Source organism: Humulus lupulus, chromosome 9 (assembly GCF_963169125.1).
Source record: "Humulus lupulus chromosome 9, drHumLupu1.1, whole genome shotgun sequence".
NCBI classification, from domain to species: Eukaryota; Viridiplantae; Streptophyta; class Magnoliopsida; order Rosales; family Cannabaceae; genus Humulus; species Humulus lupulus.
This window is the reverse complement of record NC_084801.1, coordinates 30,010,626-30,020,907: the sequence shown is the minus strand read 5'-3', so window position 1 is coordinate 30,020,907 and position 10,282 is coordinate 30,010,626.

The window sequence follows — 10,282 nt, the reverse complement described above, 5'->3', positions numbered from 1 at the left end:
TCTTACTAAATGCTTGGACAAACTGCGCCCAAGTCATGGTATTTGGATCATGGGTCTGTTTAGTCACGTCCCACCAAATACGTGCATCCATCTTAAGTAGGTAAGCTGCGCAGGAAACCCTTTGGCGATCATCTAACTCCATATGATCAAAAATAGCCTCGACAGACCTTAGCCAATCTTCTGCCACCATTGAATCAGCTTTCCCCTCAAACGTTGGTGGGGCTTGTTTCCTGAAGCGTTCATATACTGGTTCAAATCCATAGGCTACAGGTTGTGGTGCAGGTGGTGGTATTGGCGGCTGCGGTTGTGCCACTGGTACTTGGGGTATAGGGTGCGTTTGAGATGTCTGTGGTGCTTGTCTAGCTTGCGCTAGCTCCTCATCTCTTAGTCTCAACTCTTCTCTTAGCCTTGCCACCTCTGCAGCCAGGTCCACAGTTGGCGCTGCTGGAGCTGCAGGTTTAACAGTTGGCACTTCAATATCAGGGATGGCCGTAGTTTCAGACCTTGTGGAGGCACCCTTTCCTCTGCCTCTACCTCTTCCCTTTCCTCCTCTTCCTCTGGTTGACATGATGAAGTTCTAAAGCAATCACAGGAAAAATCTTAAGGAAGGAACTTGCATACCGATGGATATTTGTAAATCATGCATTCACATCACACCAATAAATTTGAAACAAAATATCCATAGCATTTAAAATATTCCAATAATTAAACAATCCCAAAAAGTGTTTAATTAACCAAAACATGTTTCCTTAAAGTCTTAGGAAATTATTATTAATCCATCTTATTCATTGGCATCCTCATGCGACGATCACGAAGTGGACTCTAGTCCTCGACAGTGGACTCGTCCCCTGAATCATAGTTGAATATGTCCTCCGGAATGTGGTAATAGTCAGGCGTGCTTGCCATAATTTCCATCCTCGGGGTCGGACGCGGTATAGCACGCAATACATCCTCCACGTCATATATCGACTCTAAACGTTCCTCTATCTCGCCATCATCCGTCATTACTAATACCAGCTCCTGATGATCTAGTTCGTAACTTACCAGAAAGTCGCGAATCGTGAACTCCATAGTGCTAAACTCCATGTCATCTATCAAAACGCTATTCCATGACTGATTTAACTGTAAAAGAGCCTCTGGGTACATTGACAACGCCTCACACATTACCTAGTATTGTTCTATGGGCCAAAGCAAGGCTCCTCTCTTATTCATCATTCTTTGTATACGTTCGCAAACCTCTTTCGTCGTCTTTAAGACCGCTACCTTCCAATCGTAGTAGTCTTCGTCAAGCTCAACTTTAGGAATTGCACGAATCTCCTTAATCAATTGTTTCTTTGTTGTTCTTAATACATGAGGCATATTTACTACAGCAGTTAACAAATAGAAACATTAAATAAAATAGAAACAAGTAATAACACATAAGCAAATACTTACGACGCGGTGAAGTGAGATTTTCCCATCTTTAGCGTGTATGGGGGGGGGGGGGGGTCCTTGGAAAACATGGACGACCATCTCTGATACCATTTGTAAAGAACGCCCTAGACTAATACTTACAAAACATTCGTACAACATAGCTTATAAAATAATACCGTCCATTACTAAAGTCTCAGGGGACTTATTTAAAATCATGCAAGTTGGCGCCATAAGTTTAAAATAAAACATAGGTTTTTATGCAAAGTTCAAGAAAAACCAAATAATTTAAATAACAGAGTCCCACTGATAATTTTAGGAAAAAGTCTCTTAAAAACAAAACATAATAAAAATGGCGTTCTACGTTGATCGTTTTATCGTCCATAGGATTGCCCCACGCCATACACCCCATGATGAAGAACTCCCCACGTCACCATGCGTGCCATAGAGAAAACCTATTTGCTACCTGGAAGGAAAGTAAGGGAGTGAGCTAAAAGCCCAGTAAGGAAGTACAAGCAAGTAAGCAAGTAAGAAAAACAACAAACAACCAAACACTAACATTCATCTAAAACATCATGGTCTATCATAACATAATCGTAACATTTCATCTTATCATAACATAAATGTGACATATCAACATATCATAGCATAAATGTGACATATCAACATATCATAACATAAATGTGACATATCATCATATCATAACATAAGTATATCAGCATATCATAACATAAATGTGACATATCATCATATCATAACATAAACGTGACATATCAACATATCATAACATACATGTGACATATCATCATATCACAACATACAGCATACATGATGAGCATGGAACGCTAGTTGTCCATGTCACCCTATGAGGTAAACAGGAGATCACTGGTCCTTGAATAACCTCGGCGCGTCCGCCCTAGGAGTCACGTCTCAATGTCCTTAGTAACTCGGTCGATGTATCTGACATCGAAATCTGTTTGATGTATCTAACATCGTATTCTGTTTGATGTATCTAACATCGTATTCTGTTTGATGTATCTAACATCCATACACATTTCACATTCAATCATATCATCACATTAAGGCATTCATAATTGCATAACAGTTCATTCATATAACAGCCTTACCATTCATAGCATAGAAACATAAAATCTATCTAACTTCCTTACCTCAGGTCCAAGCTAAGAATTTCACAATCTTTCAACGAGCCTATATCATAATCAAAATAACATTTCTTAGGTTCATAAAATTTCTATTTTGCCCTTCCATACAACTCATGTGTGCATGGGCCATGCACTCATGATAACAGTTACACTAAAACATGCAATTATCGCCAAAAAGAATAATGCTCGTTCTATCCATTTTACTAACATGTTTGCTTTATAAAAATTACATAGTTGAATAACAATCATGATTTTGGACGTAAAAGTTGATTTGCATGTAACATGCATACGTGGGAACATTGCGTAATAAAGACGTTTTCAAAAACGATAACTCTACATTTCTTGCTTCTATTGTTTGAAAATCAATGGCCATATTACATGCTTTCTTTAAAATTTCTAAGTTGATTAAATTTCTCAAAACTTTATTTTATTTTAGCTCAAAATAAAATATGTGACATTTTCATTAAATAAATATTAATTTACCAAGAATTAACCAACAAGCTTGGGTTTAATTAAAATACCTATTTTAACATGTTTCTTTAGAAAAATATATTTTATTATTGTGTTACAAAAATGATGTGAAAAATATATTTTAAGTGTGGAAAAATTATATTTTGATTTAATTTATTTAAGACTTAGTTTTTAAGTAGTAAAAACCCATATGTGACAATTTAATAACAATTGTTAACTTTTTAAAACAAACTTTCAGCCACTATTTATTTTATTCAAAAATCACAAATAAATAGAGTCTAAATATTTTTCTCAATCAAAATAAAGAAAATCATTATTTATCAAAATATGCATTCGTACCATTAAAATATCAATTTTCAATATTACCATAACTTAGGAAAAATAATTTATTCCAAAAATTAATCAAATTCATTTTTTTGTGAAACTTACTTCATATTTTATTACAAAATTCCAGCAACTATTTTTTTATCATTAAAATCACCATATTAAATTTTATAAACTCATATTTTCTCAAAATTCAATAAAAATTCTGTAGGAAATTAATTGGGTAAAATATCATAACATGAAACTTAAAATCCTCTTTTAATTTCATAAAAATTTACACATTCATTAAGAACATTGTTTATGCATGCAATCTCATCTTTTTTATCAACTTTTACCCAATTATTTTGAAAAAAAACAGCAAGCTTAATTCTTTGTAAAACTCAACTTTTGTCTCAAAAATTACATAAAATCATTCATGCCTAAGATCTCATTATGCTCTTATAATATGCATGATTCTAATATCACTAACATAATCACTTGAATCTTTTTAAACCATTTGTTGCAATTCCATGAAAGCCAACAAAACCTTTTCAATAAAATAGCATATAGTAAATTTATACCATATTCACATATGCCTTATTTTAACCTAGCATATTTCTATCATTATTTTCATGCATCTCACAATTTAATCATTCAAAACAAAACATGCATCTAACAACATTTCATGATCAAAAATATCAAGATTACCACTTGTTCTCTTACCCATATATCAAAGGTCCTAAAACATGGATCAAATATTTTGTAAATCACACAACATATCAAGAACACCCTTGGGTGTACCTAGGCCGAAATCACCTTACATGTGTTCATAGATTATTACAATTTTTCATGCATAGCAAAATCAACATCACAACCCTTAAACACAAATCATACTCTCACAAAATCCAAATCCTATACATCATTCCTACCCAAAAATCAACCATTAACACCATTAGCAAAACCTCAAATACAACCACCAAAAACAATATAAGGCTAAGGAAAAGACCATTACCTCTCTTGATTGTAGAATCAAGAACACAAAAGATCAATACCACAAATTCCACACCCTTGTTCAAGCCTAGGGTTTTATGGGAAAGCCACCATGAGGAGAAAGAAGAATCCAAACCCACACAAAACATAACACAAATCAATATCATATTATCAAATAAAGATTAAACAAAGAGAAAACAAGAAGACATACTCTAGGGGGGTTCCTCTTCACTTTCTTCTTCCTTCTTCCTTTCTTTCTTTCTTCCTCTCTCTCTCTCTCTCTCTCTCTAGGTCACGGCAGCCACACACACACACAAGAGCAATGGCTCTTCTCTCCTTTCTTAGTCCCTTTATCACAAATCCTCTCATAAAGTCTCCCAAACAAAATTAAGGTAAGTTTCCATTTCTCTTTTATTTTCCTTGATTTTTCTTTATTTCAAAAAGATACAAGGAATAAAACATGATCAAGCCTATCCCCAAATGATTATGGTCTTCAATTTTTTGATCCTTTTTACCATTTTAATGAAATATTGCATTCCCACTAGGTCACACGCCCACTCCTCCTTTCCCTTTTCTTTTCTTCTTTTTTTTTTTTATAAATAAATTACTCAATTAAAACTAAAATAAGGAAACCTAACATGTGTAGAAAATCTACACATGTGCACCATGCTACCATGCACTAGCACACACTAAATTACTAGGGTGCATTACTATCTATCATGCACCTTAGTGCATTCCACCATAGCTCACATAAATACCTCATTTGTCACACTTAAATAAAATGTAACACTAATAGTAAGATAACATGTTATACATTTAATCACTTATTAAATTAATTAATCAAAACATTTCTAACAATTAAATAAAATAACAAACCATCAAATAAAACAAATAAACAATTAAATAAAATAACAACACTTAAATAAAACAATTCATCACACTTAACATTTAAATCAAATAAAGCACAAAATTTAAATAATCTAAAAAAAAATATTTGGTGCACTACACAGGTGTACTGGTTCCAAGTATCCCAGATATAGAGACAGGACTAAAGCTTGCTCTTGCAGGTCAGCCCTCTTCGATTAGTTCTTTTTTGTTTTGTTTTTGTTATTGCAGTTTGGGTTTTGTGTAGATTGTTGCTCTGTTTTATCGAACATTTGTGTAATATGCTTAAATTATATTCCAGTCAAGGGTTTCTCTGATTCAAGACGAAATTACTACAGTTGGATCTGATTTAAAAGCACTGAAGGTATTGAGCAAGACTCTTACTGATAGTTTTCTTGTTCTTGGTAATTACGAGAAGATTAAGAATTCTTTTCCGTATTTAAGACTTATTTTTTCTATATTTCTTCTGTTGAATCTCAACGTTTGAAATTTCTTGTTTCAATCCGCGAAGAACAACGAAGGAGCTTTACGGTACAGTCTCTGATTCTAATTGTTCAATTAATTTTTCTCAAATTTGATTTTAATATTTATTAAAAAATCTACAATTTCTTTTGTGGATTGATCATGCAGAGATGATTTTATAAGCCGGATGTTTGAGCTGAATGCAAAGATAAGGTTGCCTTTTTGTTAATTTTTGTTTTAACAGTCGTATAACTAGAATTTCTATGACAAAAATTGTATTGTGAGTTCAAATTTTCTGATACTTTGGTTTTCCATTAATGCAGGAAGTGCCAAGAGACATTTGCCAGAAATTTTCATAAAGAGGGCTCCCTTGGAACTGTTGCTAGTACTAGCTTGGTTTTTCTGTTCTACTTTCTACAACTGCTAAGTTTTTTGCTGTTTTCTTTGTAACTTCAGCATTTTTCTTGGACGGTACATTATATAACTCTTCAGAAAATTTGTTCATATATTACAGAAAAATAAAATGTATAGTTTGTATAGCTTAAGAATGAAATACCCTTTTCCAAACCAGATATTATATTTTGGGTTTAAAAGAAGCATAATTCCTCATATACGTACACTTTCACCTACTCCCGTTCCTGTTCTATGAGCTTCTTCTTTTTGTTTTAGTCTTACCATGTAGGCTGATAGAACAATTTTAGAGAATAGAATTTTTCTATCAACATAGTAACCCCAAGAATGAAATCCCTCACAGAAAACCTCTTTATTACTATGGTGAGAAAAGAAATACAGTCTAGCTTTCGAGATGCTAGTATCTCCAATTACAACCTTTTGAGAGGGCTGCTCTCTCTAATTATAATCGTACTTACAGTCTGTTAGTAAGATTTTGTATTTTCTTTTTCTTATCTGTGAATTGTATCTAGGTTTATTCATAGAAGGCATGGGGCTGGAGTGATTTGATCTTTTTTGTCTTTTTTAGATAAGTTTTAGATACGTGTTTCAATGATTCTATTTTGTTGAGCCAGCAAGAACACTTCTTTTCGCTTTCCTTTAGGTGGTTTTTTCTTCTTTTTATCTTTTTCCCTTTTATTCATTTGAGTAAGTTGAAAGTTAATGGTGCTATATTAGTCTTTAGTTTTTTCAACTATTTTGGTACTGAAAACTAACATGTTTTATTGTTTGAGGTTTCAAATGCTCTGATTTGAATTTGAACAGAAATTACTGTTAAAAGCTATGAAAAATAGGAACTAAAAATGGAGGAAAATGATAAGAACTTGTTTATGAAAAATAGGAAAACACTTCTGCTGTTAATTGTTGTTTTTGCAATGTTGTATTGGATCACAAATTGACGTCGAAGTCATTGAATTGTAAACCGTGAGACTAAGAACAATTGTTGTTTTAATATGTGTTTTGAGTCATCCAATATGTCTAATTTTCTCTGGAGCAGTAGCAATTTCATATTGAATTTTACAATTAGTTAAGAAAGTTGGTTAGTGGTTATGCAGAAGGGTGTATAAATTGATTTTGAAGTCTTAATCTTTGCTCCAGTTGTAAATATTTTTTGTTAAAATTTTTCTCTATACATATTCTATTTAAGACTTTGATTTATGCATTGTCTTAAATATTTAAACAAAACTCAAGTTTTGATATTTTCCTACTTTGAATTTGAACCCTTCTTGTGTTCTTTTTTTTTGTGTGCATGAACTTGACAGTTCTGGCCCATTTCTAAATAGGTCCATTATTTCAATACATGAACTTGACAGAGTTGGTTAATTTTTCATTATAACTTTGGTCAATAAACTGGACTTTTTTTAGTTATGTGGTTTGTTTATGTTGCTTTATTCCAATTTTAGTTAAAGCCAAAATCTTTCAGGGTTGCTTAAGGAAGTACTAGCTATATTGTTTGTGGGCATTCTTGCTTGGGCATATCAAGCAATCTGACCTCCCCCCAAGATAGCGCTAAGCATAAACTTGTCTTTGTCCTTGGATTTGATCGTTGCAAGCATGACACATTAGCCAAACACCTGTCTTCGGTACTTGTCTTCATCTCTCTTTTATTCTATACCTATGTTTAATCTTTTGTGAATATCGAAAGAGTTCATTTTCGTGTGTCTGATGGAGTAATGGTGTTTAAGAGAAATCTTATTTCTGATAAGAGTTTTCGTCCTTTTAGATCTGAACTTTACATTTGAGGGTGAAGATTGAATAAGCCTTTGGTGGCTCTGAGTTGTGTTTTGTTGGATCAATGATAGAAATTTTTTAGAGAATGGAATTTTTCTATCAACACAGTAACACCATGAATGAAACCCCTTAAAGAAAACCTCTTTATTAATGGTGAGAAAAATTACAATCTAGCTTTCGAGGTGCTAGTATCTCCAATTACAACCATTTGAGATGGCTGCTCTCTCCTAAGTCTAGATCTCTCTATCACAAGCTGCCTTCTAAATAAGACCCCTGCCTTATTTATAGGCTTTGGTTTACAATATAACAATCTAATGCCAGCTAGGAAAAAGAAAGACCAAATACAATAATTACAACTCAGCCCTAAAACAGCCAATTAGATTAACTAATAAAACTAAATAAAACAGGGTACAATTAATCACCATAAAAACCTAATTATTTCCGGGGCTCCTAGTGCACACGGCCTGGATTGGAGGCTTATCATAGGCATGTACCAACTCCATGAAAACTTCTTTAAGCACGTTTTAACTTTTTTCTTTTTTTGTATTTTTTCGTTAAATATTATTATTATTACTTTTACTACTACTACTATCTTAATGCGATTATTTTAAGTGTATGCTGCAGGCACGTTTTGTTTTTTAGTACTCTCCACCAATCAACTTATGTATATATGTGACTCTCTATTGCTTTAGTTCTTGGACCGCACATGCACACTCAAAGTGTAAAAAATCTGTAGTCTGACATTAACTTCTTCTTCCTCAGCTGCCTCTTCTCCTCTCTTCAGAGCCAAATAATACACGCCTAAAGGAATCAAACTAAGGCGACCCTTTGTGTTGTATTTATTATGGCCTGAACTAATAACTCATTTTTAGCTTCTACTCTAACCAGTTTCATGTAAGAGACTGATTTGTTGGTATCATACATGTCTTTTTTGTAATCTCTATTAGTTTATCATACATGCTTGTTTAATATCTATTGACAAATTTTAATTTTGTATTAATCTTTTAAGTATTGATTATATTCTTTAGGTTGGGGATCAAATTGGCAAGGAGCATTGCAAAGGTAATTTGCAAGAGGTACGGAATTTGTTCTTTTAACTCTTATTAATAATATCTTAAAAATGTTAGAGGAGTTTGAATATCTTAAATATTCATCCATAGAGAAGTAGGTTCTGAGATTAAAATTGTGTGCTGCGGTGATAACAGAAGGTTGAAAACTTGTGTGTATTAGAGAAGTAGGTTCTGGAAAATTTGTTTGTGTGCTGCGGTGATATAAGGAAGAAAACTTATTGTGTGTTGTTTGAATTTTTTGACTTGGCATTGATAGATGGTTAGGTAAGCTTTTATATGTATAGATTAGATTTTTCATTATATGTATAGATTAAAATTTTCCTTTAGTCATATTGTTTTCATTATTTCCATATGTATAGATTAGATTTAATTGCCACAACCCAAGCTAAAATCTTGTCTTTGATCCAAACCCAATTAGTTAGTGGCTACCATTTTAGAATCTGATTTTGTAAATTAAAAACAACACAAGAATCTCTTGAACTAGAGACTATTAAATGGATAGAAAATAAACCAGTAGAATTAACAAAAAATGGTGGTCAAGACTTGTGTTTAGATAAGCCTCCAATAAGATAACTAGATAAGCATTTAGATAAGCCTCCAATAACTAGATAAGAATTTAGACTAAGCTTTCGAGTCCTTAGTTATCTATCTCCGTGAAAGCAACTTTACTACAATTAGAAATTACCTAAACATTCACTACCCTAACAAAAGTACAACTTAGTAATAGCATATATTGTAGAAGATGAACAAGAGAAGTAGTTTACTTGTTTCAGACCAAATAATCAGGTCGTACGTCCAAGGCAGCAGAGTCAACAAGGTCCCTATATAGTCACTCAATCAAACACCACGCCTACCTCTCTTTAGTACACATCTTCTAGACTAATGATCTAACCTGCAATAGACAATGCATACAACCAAGAAAGCAAAACTGACAGCACTTGTTCAAACTAGAAATTCGAACAGTAAGTAACAAATATTAATTGAACTAGAGAATATTAGAACAATAATAGAATGTGAACACCAAGATATATAAAGAGCTGGTTCTTCTCCTCTGCACTAATTTGTAATGGTAGTACAAAACAATGGTGTCACCCTCTTCTATAATATTCTCACTTCCCTGTACAAAGAAATCCCAGAACTCACAACAATCTAATCTCTCTTGTCTTCACACACCACACTCCAAGTTTTCTTGCTTTAGATTACAAAATGATTTCAACAAGCTTCCTTCAAAGGAAAGAAAAAAAAAACTTACTAAAGAGGTTGAGAAGAACTTTTTTGTTTTGTTTTTAGACTTAAAATACTATCAATTTGGTTATAATAAAAATGCAGACTGTGTTTTCTGACATC